The sequence below is a fragment of the Dipodomys merriami genome, unplaced genomic scaffold (genome assembly GCF_024711535.1).
Source record: "Dipodomys merriami isolate MVZ:Mamm:240054 unplaced genomic scaffold, mDipMer1.0.p SCAF_30, whole genome shotgun sequence".
In the NCBI taxonomy this organism is placed as follows: domain Eukaryota; kingdom Metazoa; phylum Chordata; class Mammalia; order Rodentia; family Heteromyidae; genus Dipodomys; species Dipodomys merriami.
Window position 1 is genome coordinate 10,888,738 of NW_027204493.1, and position 18,223 is coordinate 10,906,960.

Here is an 18,223-nt window from a genome sequence, read left to right on the forward strand (position 1 = left end):
TTAGTATTTCCTTTCAAGGCCATAAAAAAACTCTTGCCCAAGCAGGAAAGGTCAGATAATTTAATGTTAGGGAAATGAACCCTAAGATATTTATTCAAATGTTTTTTTTCTTTCATGCGATTGTTTCTAACACATTTATAAGATTATTTCTTTGTTTCTGTGTATGTCCCTCCCCCACAGTATAACTCCTGCTTTCACCGTATTTGATGTCAGTACAATTTGTGGAGGGGAAGGGAAAAAACAAATCGTTTAAATAGGGATACAGGTGAACCCATTGCAACAATGAGCTGTACAAGTCATTATGTCGAAAACGAACTTTACAACTTTGGTGTGAGGGTGGGGAGTGGGAAGGGATGGGAAGGGGAAACCAAGGAGGAGGCTACAATGCTTGATAAGAAATGTATTCATTAACTTGCCCATGTAATTGTAACCCCTCTGTACAGTATTGTCACAATAAAAAGTAGTAATAATAAAAAAAACTCTTGCCTACTGTCTGAATGGTACTATCATTTGTCCTCCAAGTCAAAAGCAGAATGATTTCTTCTAACTCCTTATACTTTGTTTTCGCTTGTTTGAAAAGTTAATTCTTCATGTCTAACTTTTCTCCTATATTTTGTTTTATATGCAGCAGCAACACACTTACAATTCTGTTTCTCAGAAAAAAAGAAGACTTCTCCTTCTGTGTCCATCCCATAAGTCAGTTTATTCTAGAGTCTTCTCTCTGTGTCCTGAGGAAATTCAATCTTAGCATTAACAGATTGTAATTCCTGTAACAATATTATGAGATAAACACTATTCCTTGTTGCTTTCTTAAAGATGGGGTAACTGTGGTTTAAAGAACTTAAATAATTTGCTCAAAGCATTAAGGAAGTGATAGAGCCATAAAGAATTTCAGAGCTCAACAACCTGAACTTGAATCTGAGCATGTTGCTTCCTCCATAGCTGTCCTGTGTTGAGAGTAACATTTCAGCATCTATATCATAAGAAATCTGTTACATACAGAATGTGTTAATTTTACCTGCAGATTACAGTATACCCCATAAGTATTACAAGGTAGAGAAAAACTATTTTTGGTAGTTGTTGTTTATAGCAATTCAAACCAATTATGAATGCCAACAATTGCTTTAAGAGAATGGAATGAAATGGAAATCATAGCCATTCCCTCAGAGAATTTATAATTTACTTGGAAAGGTAAACTAAATGTCCTTGCAAAGGCTGGAGGATATTTACAAAAGAATTAATCTACTCCCCTTCCTCGTGAGACTGTATTAAGAGTGAAGCAAATCAAGTTTGTCCATGGGTGAATGAGTGAGAGAATAGTTTGCTTTGCTTTGTGAGTTAAATTTTCTCAAGATTTTTTCCTTACGTTTTCTTCGTTTTTTTAAAGATAGAATATTGAATTTCTAACAAGAACAAGTTGAATGCATGCTTCAGATTTGGCAACAAGGTATTTCAGAGAGTAATAAGTTCTATGCATTTTAAAGTTAAGTTCTACGCAATTTTGCTCATATGGAAAAGGTGGATTTTCTGCTCTGTCTCCAACTGACTGTGAGCTAAACAGAGATACCAAGAAAGATGAACCAGTGTAATTGGTTCTGAAATAAGCTTATGATTTCATTCCAAAGGAACACGGCCTTTGGTTAGAAAACGCTGATAAACATCATACTGAAATCTTGACTCAGAAGAAAATATTCTCATGTTGTTCTCTGACTGAATTCCTTTTTACTTAATTCTTCTGTTGAGGGCAGAAGGTTGGTTGCATTATGAAGTGAATTGTGTACACCCCCTGAAAAACTCTTACATGGAAATCCTAACCTCCAGCATTACAGAATGTGATAGAATTCAAAGAGGTAATTAAGTTTAAATGAAGTTACATGGATTGGATAGGCCTTAATCCAATATGACCAATGTCCTTATTAGAAGAGGCAATTTGAGCACAGAGACAGATGCTTCCAGAGAAAAGGCCAAACAAAGACAAAATGAGAACTAGCCATGGACAAGCTAAAGAGAGAGTTCTTAGAAGGAAATTGATCTTCTGGATGCCTAATCTCAAACTTCTAGCCTCTGGAACCATAGAAAATAAATGATTGCTGTCTATATCACCCAGTGGCATAGTTATGCTGTAGTAATAGTAACAACAGTCCTAGCAAAACTAATACAGGGGATATATGGAAATATGGATACATAGACATATTGATACATAGATTTAAAACTTCCTTGCTTGACATGTATAGAGAGAGGAAAGATGATCTCAGCTCTCTTTCTTCCAGCTCTTTTTGGGTTGCAGATATTTCTCTCACAAATAGAAAAAAGTAATAATGTTAAAAAAACTAACTAACTAAACAGAATGAAAAAATGAATATTTTTATCTTTTTGTGTGTTTTCTAAAATAATTTATGTGTAGCTCCTTTTCTCTTTATATCATTTTTCATTCTCTCTCTCTTTCCTCCTTCCTTTTTTCTTTTCTTCCTTCCTTCATTTCTTTTTTCTTTCCATCCTTTTTCCTTTCCTTCCTTCTTTCCTTCCCTCCTTCTTTCCTTCCTTCCTTTCTTTCTTCCTCTCTCTTTCTTCCTCTCTCTTTCTCTTTCTTTTTTCTTCATCTCTCTCTTTGTCTCTCTCTCTTCCTTCCTTCCTTCCTTCCTTCCTTCCTTCCTTCTTTCCTTCCTTCCTTCCTTCCTTCCTTCCTTCTTTCCTTCCTTCCTTCCTTCCTTCCTTCCTTTCTTTTCTCAGTAAAGTGGACTGGACCCAGAGCTTCAGGCTTGCAAAGCGAGTGCCCTACCACATGAGCCAGCCCATGCCTATGCAGTTCTCTATTTACATCAAAATGTAGATGCTTGGACCGTTACTAATGAACAAGAATGCATTTGTTTCATCCATACAGAAACAGTAGGCAAAAGATGATAAATAATTCTTTAAAAATATGTAAGTATGTTGAAGTAAAATAATTCCCAGGCACTCCCCAAGTACAAACTCCATCATGTCAAACAAACTTGTACTTCTACAGAGTCTAAGTCTAAGGACCCTGAATATGGATATACATTAAGAGAGAAACATAGGGAATGTGTGCCTGTAATCCCAGCCCTTGAGAGGCTGAGGTAGATGAGCCCAAGTTAAGTTTGAGGTCAGTGCTACATAATGAGACCCTGTCAAAAAAAATAATGGAGAGCATGTTTCAAAATCCTAGTCTCAATCTCCAATACAAAAAAGGAAAGAGGAGAGAATATGTATGAATATATGGAGAGAGAGACACACACATACAACAGAGAGAGAGAGAGAGGAATTCTTTCAGTTTTTCTTGTTCTATACCCTGTTCCCTATTTATGCATGTGCATATGTGCATGATACAATGGTTCCCTTTCAGTAATACAACTCCTGAGACCATGCCTTTTTCCAACCATATGGCTATGCTAAATCAAGTTGTCTAACTCCATTGGCTACATTGTGTTTATTTATGAAATATTTTCTATTTAGTTGGAGAACTATTTTTATCTGTCTTTCTGTGTATCATTTCTCTATCACCTACCTATCTGTAATAGCATCTCATTCTCCCTAGTTCTGGGATTATAGTCTTACATCATTCTACCTGGTTGATGATAGATAAATTCAGCTAGGAGAATACTATACTTATGGGAAATATTATTAACTCCTTCAGACAACAAACAAGCCAAAGTCTTCACAAATATAATTGTGTTGATCATGCTTGCAGTTGCTATGTGTGGTAATTCACAGAAAACAAAGGATTTGCCTGAGGAAGAGATTGCTTTTTGAACATTGACTATTAGAAATGGAAAGTTGATGAATGTGAGGATTTGTGTGAAAAAAAAGCTTCAGGTTTTCTTTTGTACATTTTTACTTCTGTAAAAATCTTTCTTTGTGGGTATGGTGGAAGTCACTAACAATCCTAGAACTGAGGCAGGTAAAACTCTAGTTTGAGGGAAAATTGGGCTAAATGGCAAGACACTGTCCATAAGTAAACAAACAAACAAACTAAACAAATCTGTGAAGAACTTGTGATTGGGCATTGGGTAAAATTTATTAAAATGATGTTTCCTTAGAGAATCTGAAACCATTGTAACATGTTATTATCCAAAAGTAGAAGTTACATAAAAAAGAGAAAATGAGGGCTGGGGATGTGGCTTAGTGGTAGAGCCCTTGCCTTGCATGCATGAGGCCCACATAAGCAAAAAGAAAGAAGCCGGAAGTGGTACTGTGGCTCAAGTGGTAGAGCGCTAGCCTTGAGCTGAAAAGTTGAGGGACAGCGCCCAGGCCCAGAGTTCAGGCCCCATGACTGGACCCCCCCAAAAAAAGAGACAATGATTCCAAGACAAGGCTTTCTAAAAGTGGGTTCAATGATGTAGATTTCCTCTGAGGGAAAAGAACAAATTTGGGCTTGGTCTAGCAAGAAGTTGTAGGTGCTAGAGGGGGGGAATAAAAGAGGAACTTCTGGGAGAGAGGACAGCGGCATGATTTGACCACTGGTAACCAGAGTGAAAGGCAGAGGTATAAAACTTGACAATCACTGTTGACTGCATGCTTTCCAAATAGCTAAATCCAGCAATCCCTTGGGCTCTTCCAGATGGAAAGTGGCAGAATAGTGGACATAATGTTAATCTTTTCTAGAAGAGAAAATTACTTACTAATTTATGGAAATGAGTGCAGAACGATAATTAGCAGAAGATAACAACCTGTTTCTTTAGAAAACACATATCTCTATCTACTTTCCTATGCTGTCATTAATTTATTTTACTTTAAAGAAATGTCTCCTTCCCATTCAACCCTTTCAAGTACTTTCTAACACTACTCTGATGGTGTCTCTGGGGAAGGGGATGAAAAGATAAAGCCAAGGAAAATGCTTTTCTGGCTTCATTTGCTCAAGTTCTAAGCCCTTTAAGAAACAGAAAGGATTTTAGACTGAAGTTATTTAGGAGAACACATTTTCTCCGCACCTTTAGTATATCTCCCTTTCTCTTTGAAAAAGTCTCTTTCTGTCTCTGTCTCTCCCCATCTTCCCACCTCCTTCCACACTCTGAACACTTACCACTGCCCCTCCTTTTTAAATGGGAGCTTCTTACATGCCTAGGGTTATCTTGAACTCCTGAACTCAAGGAATCCTCCTGCCTGGGCTAAGCCTCCTGAGTGTTGAGACTACAGGTACAAGGACAGCACCGCATAGCAGATGCTAGTGGTTCACACCTTTAATCTTAGTTAATGAGGGGACTGAGATCTTGAGGTGTTTAGTTGCCAACCTAGGTAGAAAAGTCCACTGGGGTCCATCTCCAAAGTAATTAGCAAAAGGAAGAGCTGGAAGTATGACACAAGTGGTAGAGCACCACAAGAGCAAGTATAAGTGCAAGACCCTGAGCTTAAACCTCCATATTGCCAGAAACAAAACAAAACTTGTGGGGTGCTGGTGGCTCAAGCCTGCAATCCTATCTATTCAAGGGGCTGAGATCTGAGGATTGTGCTTCAAAACCAACCCAGGGCAGGAAATTCCATGAGACTCTTATCTCCAATTAATTACCAGAAACCTGGGCAAGGGGAGAGGGAGGCAAAAAAAAAAATGTTTTGAGTTTGAAAGAAAAGGAGGGAGGGAAAGATAATGAATATAAATAAATAAAGAAGGGTCAGAAAAGGAAGAGCCATTCCTACAAAAAGCCTCTCTCATTTGTGGTACCTATGGAGCCAGTACCCCAATAAGTGAGGCAGAAAGATTGTGAAATCAAGACAGTCACCCCTCTTTCTAAAGCCATTCTAATGGATGTTTCAGGAAAGATTGCAGCAAGAGGCATTGTTGGGGGCCCAAGTTAACTGAATCCAAGCCAGCCTTCCCATGCATGAGCATAATACGTTGCCTAACCCTGGGTGATGTTGGACTTCCCCTCTGACACTTGCATGGAGTCCTCCTTAGCAGAAGACTTCACTGTGGTGGAAGATCATACGTAACCGCTGTCTATAGAGGTAGAGGGCAACACCCCACCAACTCCACCCACCTCTGTGCCCACAGAGATACACAGTAAAGCCCCTAAAATGATGAAGCAGGAAATAAAAGGGTGTGGGAGAGTTTTAGATGGAAGAAACAGTCTCTGCTCTTAATGCCTGTAAAACAAACTTATCTGCCTTACAAATCCTTCCACTGGCATCAGCTCGACAGCTTCAGAATGGGCTCCTGGAAATAGGATTGGACAGTTCTTTTTTTTTAGGAACTAAAAAATATAGAGTAAATATAAACTAAATACAGTAGTTGTTACAGCGCAGTAGTATTAGTTTTTCATTTTCTGTTACTACAAAGTAAGAAGCTTCCCATAGCTTCTTACAGTCATGTGTTCTTCCTGGCAGTAACAAAGTGAAAGAGAGTTAAAGTCCAACCACATATGTACATTCCGAGCCTCTACTTGTTTCATAGCTGCAAACAACCTGTTGGCCAACATGTGTTTGGGTCAGCTGAAAGTCAAAGGCATCAATATGCAGTCCAACCAGCATGAAGCTAGGAGACTCCACACCTATTAAAAGAAGCAGACTGGCCAGCAACCCAATAATTGAGGAACAATGATCTATTCGACTCAACTTTAATACATGGAGAAATAATTTGCTTCTTACATTCTTGAAGTTAGTCTATACTATCAGGTCATGTGATGATATTTTGAATCACAAAAACTTGCCCTATGGCATTTTTTTTCATGAATGACTCACAGAAGCAAAGAGTAAAATAAACTGTTAATGGGTTTATCTCCACTAAGGATTTCTGTGTTCTGTACTGGGTTTTCCATGCTACTAAAGGCAGTGACAATAATTACTGCTAATTCTTTGAAAGGTATAAGACATTTAAACAGATAGAACAATTATGTTAAACATAAAGTATTCCCTACATAGGCAACTGATAGGACAAGGACAAGAAGAAGAGAGAAAGAGAGAGAGATGAAAAGAAAGAGAGAGACAGAGAGAAACAGAGAGAGACAGAGAGAGACAGACAGAGAGAGAGAGAGAGAGAGAGAGAGAGAGAGAGAGAGAGAGAGAGAGAGAGAGAGAGAGAGACTGTCAGTCTTAGGGTGACTAAATATGTGGGCCACTGATAAGGGATCAGAACAGAAACCAGAGAAAGGTTGTTTTGGTTGTTCTAATGCCCAGCACGACATTTGCAAGAGCCTGTCGGCTGAGGCCTTGGGTCATTTGTAATTGTGAAACTCTAAATGAAAACCAACAAAGTGACTTTGAAAAGAGCACTCCTACATACTTCCTCAACTCATTCAACTGCTTGTGCTGCTGCTGCTTTTACTATTTTATGAGTTTTCTACCTCATAAAACAGTAAGCAAGGCTATTCATACACAAGACTGTGCATTCTGACAGCTTTGGACTGAACATGGCTTACTGTTCAAGCAGGGGATACTTCCTGTTCAAAAGCATTTTAATCCTAGTTGTTTACTTATTTATTTATATTTGGCAGTGCTGAGGATTGAACCCTGAGCTCTATGTATTCTAAATAAACTTTCTACCCGTCTACCTCTTCCTTCCTTTCATGAATCAATTCTATTTCTGTCTCTCTTTCTCTTTCTGTCATCTCTCACAATAAGACCTTGTTAAAATCAAAGCACAAAATAAAACACAGACTCAGCAGGTATCTCTCTATATACATGTCATAATCATACACACATACATCTATGCACATACATAAATATATGATCCTATACACATAGTTTGGGAAGCAATGTGAAAGCCCATTCACTTCATGTCTCTGGTATGAGACAGGACCATACCTAAAATAACCTAGACAGAAAAGAAATAATAGGGTTTTCATTGGAAGTTTGTTAAAGTCAACACTTCAGAAGGCGGGTATGCCAAGTGGTATCAGGAAATAGCCTTATACCATATGGGATATTGGAGCTCCTGGCACTGATTTAAAGTAGTACTGCTGTTATAGCCACACCTGGTGCTGTTGGAGTCAAGTTGAGATTGTGCCTGGCATCGCTCCAGGCTAAGCTGTCAGCTAGGATTGATTTGTTCCGGCAGGCAATGTCTTCCTTGGAACTCCAAACATCTTATATAGGGTGACTCTTTAGGAGACCTTTGCCAGTTTTGCCCTACGAGATTACCACTGAAGATGCTAGGCATTAGAGACTCAGCACGTCACAGCTGGTGCTTTCCTTTTTACTTCTGTTAGCTAAGAAATTCTTAGCCTTTTGTTGGCTAAGAAATTCAGATGTCTGCACTTCAGTTCCTTCATGATTTTATTTCTGAGTACTTTTAGTGCCTCAATTATAGAAATATTCCTATTTCCTTCAAGCTTTCATGCAATGTCATGAAAATGTTTAACAGTCAGCTCCCTGGTGGAAAAGAAGAAACCTTGTTTTATGGCAACAACTCCAATTCCTATGGGGTAACTAGTTTTTAAGAGAAGTGCACAAGTGTTCCTGCAAGTTTATGCAAGCCAGCTTCAGCCTCCAAACTTTCCCTCTGCCTAGCATGTCCTTCATTTTCTTCACTCCTACTCTTCCTTCCACACTCAGCCTCCTCGACACCTCCAGCCTCCAGCCCAACAAGAGTTCCAGTCCTTTGGTCTGTGTTTCTATTTTGCACCACAGAAGGGTAAGATCTCTTTTCTTTTAACAAATATTTATTGAGTGTTCTCTGTTTCACACATCAGCTGAAGTATAGGAGAAACACTGTTGGACAGAGTAAATTACTGTTAAGAAAGGAAGACAACTGTAAGTACACCACGGTGCCATTATTGGTATATGCACCAACAAGGAGCACACTCTGCATCAATTATTATTATGCTGTGAGAATCAAATCAGAAGAAATTCAAGCCAGGAAAAATAAAATCATCCATTCTTGACATGATTCATTCACAGCAAATAGGAATGATTTCCCTGAGTGCCATTTTAGGAAAGGGAGTGCATTAATCTATTTTTTTTTTAGATAAGTTCTTGCTATGTATCCTACACTAGCCTGAAACTCTAAATTCTCCTATCTCATCTTCCCCAGTGCTGGGTTTATAGGGATTATACGTGTGTGCCACCACACCTAGCTCATAATGTTTTTTTTTTTTAATCACTAGCAAGTGCTAGAAAAAGACATTGCATTCTCCCTTCTATACTGTCCCTGAACATGAAAATGAGCACTGGACACTGGATTTAGGCATAACAGATAATAATCCTTCATTCACCTGGCAATAGTAGCTGCCTAAAAATGAATGCTTGATCTAAAGTGGGCAACTCAGTATTCTGTGTGCATCCTGGGATTAGCATGTACATCGTGGGAAAGAAGCTATTCTTTCCCCACTGGATTTACTGAAGCAAGATGGCACAGATTTAGGATTAACAGAAAACTATAGTACTAGGCAGAATAAAAATGGAAGACAACTGTGACTGAGTAGAGTTCCCAGTTCACTTCCCTGAGCCCCTGATTCTTCTAGCTCTTGATTTGATCTGCTAGGCTGCCCAAGCATGCTTCCCAGTTCTGTGAGCCAACAAATCGTATCTAGTCTTTTCTGGTTTCAGTTAAGAGTTCTGTCACACAACCAAATGTTTCCTGACACATATAGTGACCCTGGATGAGACCTCAGTAAGGCAAGACTGGATTGTGACTGTCAAGAAGCAATGAAGCTCCAGGAAGCACTTATGATTCCCTCAGCTTCTCTCTGTGCTTCAATTCTGTATGAATCCCGACAGTGACACTCCATGGGACTCATGGCTGTGATTAAGAGGGCATCTCTATGCTAGAAACAAATTCATGTGAATAATATGATAGGAAAACTACTATATACATTGAGGAAATAAAGGAGGATTTATTCAATGGATTATACAATTTTTACAAAGCAACTTTGGTATTTTTCTTTGGGTATGTTTGTCTTATTCTGCTCTTCATGTTTTTAAGATGAGAAACTGCGATTTGATGAAGTAGGAAATTGTGTGGGTTTGGGAGCATAGTTCAGTGGTAGAGTATTTGCTTAGTATATGCAAGGCCTTTAAGTTTAATCCTCAGGAACACAAAAGCAAACAAACAAAACACTAAAATTACAAGAATATGTGTACCCTGCACCTTCACCTCTTTAGCATATTGCAAAACAAAAGTTGAGAATGTTTTACTCCACAATTTTTTGTCTTCCCTTTTCTTTTTCTTTCCTTTCTCTTTCCTTCCCTTTCTCTTTCTTTTTCTCCTTTCTTTTTTCTCCCTTTTTGTCTGTCTTTCTTTCTTGTCTGTCAGTCTTTCCTTTCTTCTTTCTTTGTTTCCTTGATTCTTTCTTCTGTTCTCTTTCTGTTTTTTTTTCTTTCTTTTTTCTTTCTTTCTTTCTTTCTTTCTTTCTTTCTTTCTTTCTTTCTTTCTTTCTTTCTTTCTTTCTTTCTTTCTTTCTGTCTGTCTTTCTGTCTGTCTTTCTTTCTGTCTTCCATTCCTTCTCCCTCCCTCCCTTCCTTCCTTCCTTCAACAGGGTCTTGCTATAAGCAAGATTGGTCTTGATGCTACACATTGGCCTGGAGCTTATAATACTATTTCTGTCTCACTAAAGTCTCTAGTGCTGTACTTACACAAGCACAAGCAGCTTGTACTTATACAAGTCTTTCTTGAGAGGAGTGTTAAAATTATTGCACAGTTGATACCACATAAAAGAAAAACAATGTATGGTAGAATATTAATCTGAATTTTAAAAACACATCATTGAAATGTAAATATAATTCCTAAGTACTAACAAAGACCAAACTATTAAATTATCTGAACCTTTGGAAATGCCACATTAGGCATATTACAGACTCAAAAGCATTTGATAATAAATTTATTTAAATTTACTTAATATATTTTCCTCAACTTTTCTTGAATCTGGAGTAATCTTTAGAGGGAAACTTCATTATGTAGCCAAATTAGTGTCCTATAAAACATTCTGGGGAAAATACTTGTGTAAAGAAGAATAAAATGTTGAATGTCAGGACAAAATATAATCAATCAATTAATCCTTGAGTACTGTGCTGAGTACCTCCTCCAATGCAATCAATATTATTCCAAGGTTATTTAGGGCCAGTGGAAAGAAGTAACAAGTAGAATCAAGTCTCTTGGAATTTAAACAAAATAATAAAAGATAACAATTAAGACTTCACCTCAAGCCAATCAATATTCATCGATCTACACTGCATGGTATTAAAATAGTCTCTATCTTAAGGGATTTGATGATTACTAAAGTGAACAAAGCTCACTTCCGGAAGAAGAAAGTCACTTCTGGAAATAGCACTATCAGAGAGGAGAAAAAAGTACTGAGTTGGAGAAATAAGGAACAATTCTGTCAAAGAGGATAGTGTGAGTTTGGAGTTGGGGAGTTACTTTTTCTCTTTTTAAAGTAAAAATGTATACCTCCTATATGATTAAGGAGTATCTATCATAGAAAATTACTGATATCTAGAATGTAGAAGACCTCTTGTGAATAAATATAGTAATACAAAGCCAGACAAATCAATTGGAAAATAAAGGTTATGACAAGCAATCACCAGAGACTATACAAATTTCCAATTAATACTTAAAAAATGCCCAAACTCTCCAATGATCAGGAAAATAAAAATGAAAGCAAGAGTATTTTCCACCCTTAAAAATATTAATGGTGGATATTATCTACTGTTAAGAATCAGCAGAGAATTAGGTATTCTCAAAAACAGCTGATGGGATATAAATTTTTAGAACAATTTGCTTGTGCCTATTAAATATTTAAATTGCTACTTTCTGTGACCCCATCAATCTACTTCTAACAATCTATCCCAAAGAAACTGTTGAAATTTTGCATAGAGATGTGTATTTATTACAATTTCCTTTCATCATAAAACACTTTGAAAGAGCTCGCCTGACTTCAGAAGGGCATGGTTAGAATATATTGTAGCACATTCATTCAGTAGAATTCTCTGCACTGTCGAAAAAGAATGAGCTAGGTTTTTGTAATTTTTTTTCTTCCTAATGTAGAAGGTTCTCCGGAACAAAAGAACTGTATTATATTGTTGCATTTAAATTACAAGATACACATAGGTTTGCTAGGGGCATGATTCTGTGGCTGAGTGTTTGTATAATATGCATGAGATCATTGGTTTTAAGACCCAGCACTGAAAAATGAAAAAAAAAATGTATGTATAAACCTATCAATGTGTGTACATTAGTGTGTACATAGAAGTGATATAATAAAATAATTCCAAATCACTTCTGCTAATAGCTGTTGCCATTGGGATAGAATTAGGAGTTAGGGAGAGTGGGAGTAGTTGCATTTTGCTCTGTGTAAAATACATGTCTCAAATAATCGTACTGAGAATATTTACGTTGGTTTAAAAATAAGGAACAGGAGAAGTCTGTATTCAAATCAAAGAACTAATATAAATGAGTATAAGCTAAGAATGAGTTGGTTTGGTAGCTAAGGCTGTGGATGCTTCTAAGGTAGAAAACAGAATTAGTGTTTAAGGAGAGAAAATTGGAAATGAAGTAAAGCAAAATTAAAATGACAGAGAAGCTCAGGTTTCACTTGATAGTGCTGACATTCATTATGGAAAGGTCCATAATCCCTCCCCCTCCCCCTCCCCTTCCCTTCCCCACTCCCACCCCCACCCTCACTCCCACTGCGTGGCGTGGCCCCGGTGCCCACTTCCTTGCTTGAAGCTGAAGGCTTTTGACAGGAATGGAGAGGCATGCCTGTAATCCCAATATATGAGAGGGAGAGGAAAGAGGGACAGACATTTCTAGGCCATCTTGGTTTCAGAATGAGATTACTCTTTAAGCAAAAATAAACAACAACAAAGAAAAATGATCTCTGACCTTGAACCCCCTTTTCTTCCTAAATGAATGCGCGGCAAATGCAAGCTCACAGGGCTGTTTTCTAGGTATGTCACAGCTACTGAGCATTCCTGTTGTGGTCAGTTAGAATCCCTGTCCCCACCCCTTATCATCCTATAGAATTGTAGAACCACAGAACGATAGAACACCAACTGAGGAGTGAAAGGAGACTTTTTACTCTAGGCCAACAAGAACAGAAGACATTGGAGAAAGAAACTGTTTCAATGTAAAGACTTGGGAAAAAATTATACTCAATGAAGTAAGCCAGACCCGTTTCCTTTATTTGCGATAACTAGTATATGTCTAGGATAATCTTATCAGATGAGCAGAAAAGCTCAAAGCTATGTACTTATGACCATATAAGATGATGCTAAGCGAACTGAACCCCAAGATATGGACACAAGAGACTTTCCTTTGCTGCTGTTGTTTTTAATGTACTACATGATTTTTTTTGTTTGTTTCTTTTGTATGTTCTTCCCCCTATGATATATCCCTTGTCACTGTATTTGATTTTGGTACCCTGCATCTTGTATATACATTTATCTAATTTGGGGAGGGCAGGGGAAATAACAAAATGCTGAAATAAGGACACAGGATGCCCCATTACAACAATGATACTCACAAGACACTATGTTGGAAATGATCTTTACAACTTGTGGGTGGGGGGGGAGAGTGAGGGACATGGGGAAGGGAAGGGATAGTAGGAAACAAAGGAGGGGTAACAATGTTCGGCAAGAAATGTACTCATTTTTAAGTAGGTTTTTTTTTTTGGTCGGATGTTTTTTTCTTTCATGCATGTGTTTCTAACACATTTATAAGATTATCTCTTTGTTGCTTTGTATGTCCCTCCCCCACAGTATAACCCCTGCTTTCACTATATTTGATGTCAGTATAACTTGTGGAGGAGATGGGGAAAAACCAGTTGTTTAAGGATACAAGTGGACCTGTTGCAACAATGAGAAGTACAAGTTGTCATGTCCAAAACGAGCTTTACAACATCGGTGCAGGGGGGGGGGGGTAAGGGGGGGAAGGAGAAGGATTGGGATTGGGGGGAGGGGGGAGGCTGGGAAGGGATGTGAAGGGTAAACCAAAGGAGGAGGCTGCAATGCTTGGTAAGAAATGTACGCATTATCCTGCCCATGTAATTGTAACCCCTCTGTACAGTATATTCACAAATAAAATAAAATTAAATTAAAAAAAGAAATGTACTCATTACCTTATTCATGTAACTGTAACCTTTCTGTACAGCATCTTTACAATAAAATAATAATTTATTTTAAAAAATCAACTGTTTGACCTGTCCCAATCATATAACTGGAAGGTTATAGCTGTAAAGTAAAAGAAATGACCCGGGGAATAAGGGATAGGCTGTAAAGGGCAGGAAAGTTTATATATCTTCTGTGACTAGGTTGTGCTTTTCTGGGAATTCAGGTGTCTTTCTTTGTGCTTGTGTTTTGGTCAGCTTTGTGCTGTGTGTCATACAGCACGCAGATGGGAATGTAGAAGAGCTGCTGTTCATTCCAGCTGCAGTCTTAGATCCAATTAGTTTCCTCAAACCCACCAGCGGAGGAGCCTCTGCTCTACAGGCATGTGACCTCAGAAATAACCAATTTAGGGGTGAGGGGGAAAGCCAGCTATTGCCTAGGCAGTACAGAGAATGGAGGATAACTTCATGGGCATTTGCTGCTGTATCTGACATAGCAGTTGTTTCTCTTCGCTAATCCTGCTTCTCTTCCTTTTTCTCATTCCTATGGAATAGCAGAAGCCAGGCCCTTACTTTTCCTAAAGCTTCACTGAGTGCTGGCTCAGTTGAGAAAGGAAGTTCAATACTGGAAAGGAAACCCTAAGTGCCACCGGTGTAGACTATTCTGAGATACCTTAAGCCCCAGGCCTCCCTCAGAAACCATTAGGTTCTCATTGGTTTCACTTTTGGCCTGAAGCCATGGAGGGCTGGTTTGCTTCCTAGTGAGATCTCTGAACAAAGTTCAACTCTGAAGGGCTTAGAGGAAAATGTTCATTGTAGACCAGGTGCCATTTTGGAGGTGTTACTTTGCCCCATTATACCTGTTTCCTCTTGTGCATGATGTAAATGATGACAGAAGTTGTATAGAATTATTATGGATACTGAGAGAAATTATACATGGAACTTTTACATTTTTTAAATCGTTTTATCTTTTCTCAGTTTACTCTTTATTCTGGTACTGGGGCTTGAATTCTAGTCCTCAAAGCTCAGCTTTCTCAAAACTTAAGGCTGGAGTTCACCCACTTGAGCCACACCTCCACTTCCAGTTTTGCACAGGTCAACTGGAGATTCAAAATGTCATGGGACTTTTCTGCCTGACCCGACTTCAAACTCAGATCTTCAATCATCAGATCTCAGCCTCCTGAGTAGCTAGGATTACAGGCATAAACCATTGGTATCTGGAATTTGGGATCACTTTTCTAAACCAGTGTGACTTTTTTGATTAGGTGCTATTATCCAATATGTAGAGTATCATCATTGTTAGTTTTTTAAGGAAGTGTTCCTTCAGGGTGTTAATTTTTATCTAACAAACCAAGAAGGGCCTCTATATCAATGTTCCAAAGGTATATGTATGTGTGTTGTGTGTGTATGAGTTCAGAGCAGGAACGGAGCCTATTCATTTCCAAAGCAGTTCTAATTTTCAGTCAAGGAGCTTTTAGAACACAAATATTCTAAATGACTTACATAAGAGTCTGAGAAGGGGCAGACTCTCAGGGAACTCTGGCTATGGGCAGAGTTTGAATCATTGTAGAAGGATGTAGCCTACAACACTGATGTCTTGGTACGGTTATTGTGGAAGAAAACTGATTTTGTAGAAATATATCATACCTCTAGGAGGTTAGCTTTGTTTGATTAAAACAGGGCAGCCTTCGAAGGTTGTAAAAAAAAAAAAAGTCAGGTACTGTATAGGACGAATCACAGGAAGGCTTATTTTACAAGGTTAGTAGTGAGCTAAAGTGATCCAAAAGGACAAACATCTAGCACTTTAAAGCGATTTCAAGCTTACATGGAGTAAATGTATATTCTGAGGACTCAAAGCCTGGTGGCAAGATAGCTATAAGAACAATTCTTGGGGGTTAAGAGATTTTAAGCTTCATAAAGGAGAGCACATCAAAAGAGGATGTATTTGTGAAACTCAAGAGTGATGGAGAAAATGGTTTTGGTGGCTGTGTAGTCTACCCAACAACGTACTTGAAGCACCCAGAAGAGGAGTGAGCAGAACATGATGGTAGTGTGCATGGCTCCATCCTATCCCAGGTTGTAGTGGACTGAAGAAAGCAGAGAGGAGTTCCTTTCTTAACTCCAGTGGGCACAGTGGCACAAGGCACCATTTCATAATGTTCCACTGTTGCAAAATGCAGCGAAAACTGTCATTTACTTTACTTTTTTATTTATTTACTTTTTTTTACTTTTACATTTATTTACTTTTTTTTGCCGGTTGTGGGGCCTGAACTCTGGGCCTGGACGCTGTCCCTCAGCTCTTCAGCTCAAGTGGACGTGTCCCTTAGCTCTTCAGCTCAAGGCTAGTGCTCTACCACTTAAGCCACAGCGCCCACAGCGCCACTTCCGGCCTTTTCTGCTTATGTGGTGCTGAGGATTTGAACCCAGGACCTCATACATGCAAGGCAAACACTCTACCACTGAGCCACCTTCCCAGCCCTTTATTTACTTTTTTTGAAATCTCAGATTCTTCCTTCCTCTACTTACTGAGCAATAGAATTACAGCCTCCGTGCCCAGGTCCACTCTTGCTTTTGATTGACTAGACTCCTAAGCATCCATTGGGGTTGTCAATCCTTCTTTCTTTCAGAAAAAGAAAAAAAAATCATGTTGTTACTATCAGAATGAGAAGTGGTTCCAGTAAGGATCTGAACCGGGAACTTCTGCTGATGAAGAAACTGACACTAAGGTACGTATAAAGAACACAGGCTGACCATTCATGCAGACTTGTCAGGGTGGAGGTTACCCTCCAGTATTCCAGATTCCACACGAGGCTCTCGGCATATGAAACAAAAATGAGACCCGGCCTGCCAGGAGGAATCGCAGTAAATACCCACGAGGAAAGAGTCTCTTGGGGGTCCATCCATATTGCACCTCATGGGGCAAGAGAGATGGCCAGCTAGAGCAGGCTGGGCGCAGGGAGTAAGGAACTCAGCACTATGACCCTTCCCAGTAAGGCTACGAGATGGCCGGAGCTTTCCCCTGACTAACAACGCAAAGGAGTGGCTTTGGAAAAGAAGCCAGACAGACAGACAGATTAAAAACCCTTCTTTCGGGGAGACCCGAAATTGCTTTGGCCATTTTTTTTTTCCTGCCCAAACAGACATCCAGTTGCTTTTGCCAATTTTCTTTCTTTCTTTTTTTTTTTCTTTTCTAAATTTCCCAAACAGACACAAGTAGGAGGGAAGGACTGGAGAATCTCAGAAGGGGTTGTGTTGATAGAGAGCTCCCAGGACTTCGATCTGGGAGGGGGGTTAAACAATAAATAAAAACCCCAATGTCAGACATCATTACTAAGGGAATGGGTGTCATTTCCATCGCCCCCCCCAATCTGACCTAATGTGACACCAAGGAAAGATTTGTTGCCGTTATTTCTTCATTTTTACAGACAGATTTTCTGTCTTTGCTCCTCCCCCCCCCTCTCTCTCTCCTAGCCACTCCGGTTTGGGTTTTCCATATGACTCATAATAATTCCTTTTTGAAAGTGGAGTGGAATTCATAAAAGTGGTGGGAAGGGAGGGGGAGAGTGGGGAGGGCAGCGAGCCCCGGGGCGGGGACGGGGGGGGGGGGAGACTTCAGTACCTACACGGTCAGTTCAGCTCCGGGCGCGAGTGGAGGTCGGTGGGGAGGGGGGAGGGCCCGGGGATACGGGCGGGGTGGGGATGGCCGCTACTAGGAGAGCTCCAGCGTGGCGCGGCCGGCCTGGGTGACAGGCGGGCGAGAGAGTGCAGGAGGGTCTGCGGCGCTGCAGCAGCCCGGGCACGGCCGCCGCCCGCCCGCGGGCGCGAGTGTGCGTGAGTGTGTGCACAGTGTGTGTGTGTGTGCAAGGCAGGGCCGGCGTGCGGGCCGCCAGGGGCGTGCGCGCGTGAGTCGGAGCGGGAGGGGGGCTCCCTGCCGCGCCCCCCCACCCCCGCCCCCGGACCCTCCCCCCCCACCCCGGCGCGGGAAGGGAGGGGGGGAAGGAGGGAGAAAGTGCGCCTCGGTGTCATCACCAGCCATTGTCAGCCGCGGAGGAAATTGGAATCCAGCGGCCGCGGCAGCAGCAGCTGGGCGGCCACATCTGGGAATGCAAAGCCGGCCGCCCCCCCCCGCCGCCGCCGCCGCCGCCGCCGCCGCCGCCGCCGCCCTCGGCCAGGACCGCTGCCCACGGCACTTCGCCTTCGGCCCTCGCCGCGGCCAGAGGTCTCTCCCCCTC

At 40.3% G+C, this 18,223-nt stretch overlaps 1 protein-coding gene across 4 annotated transcripts in view; it reads left to right on the forward strand.

Annotated features, from left to right (window-relative positions):
* The first annotated feature begins 18,027 nt into the window (after positions 1-18,027).
* Parp8 (poly(ADP-ribose) polymerase family member 8) overlaps positions 18,028-18,223 on the forward strand; it is a 174,598-nt gene continuing 174,402 nt past the window's right edge. For 2 of the 4 annotated variants that reach the window (XM_070041147.1, XM_070041148.1), the window contains exon 1: positions 18,128-18,210. The gene's annotated coding sequence lies outside the window, so the exon portion shown is untranslated. Of the gene's footprint in view, positions 18,211-18,223 lie in introns of all 4 variants that reach the window. The other 2 variants (XM_070041149.1, XM_070041150.1) reach the window with 2 other exon arrangements.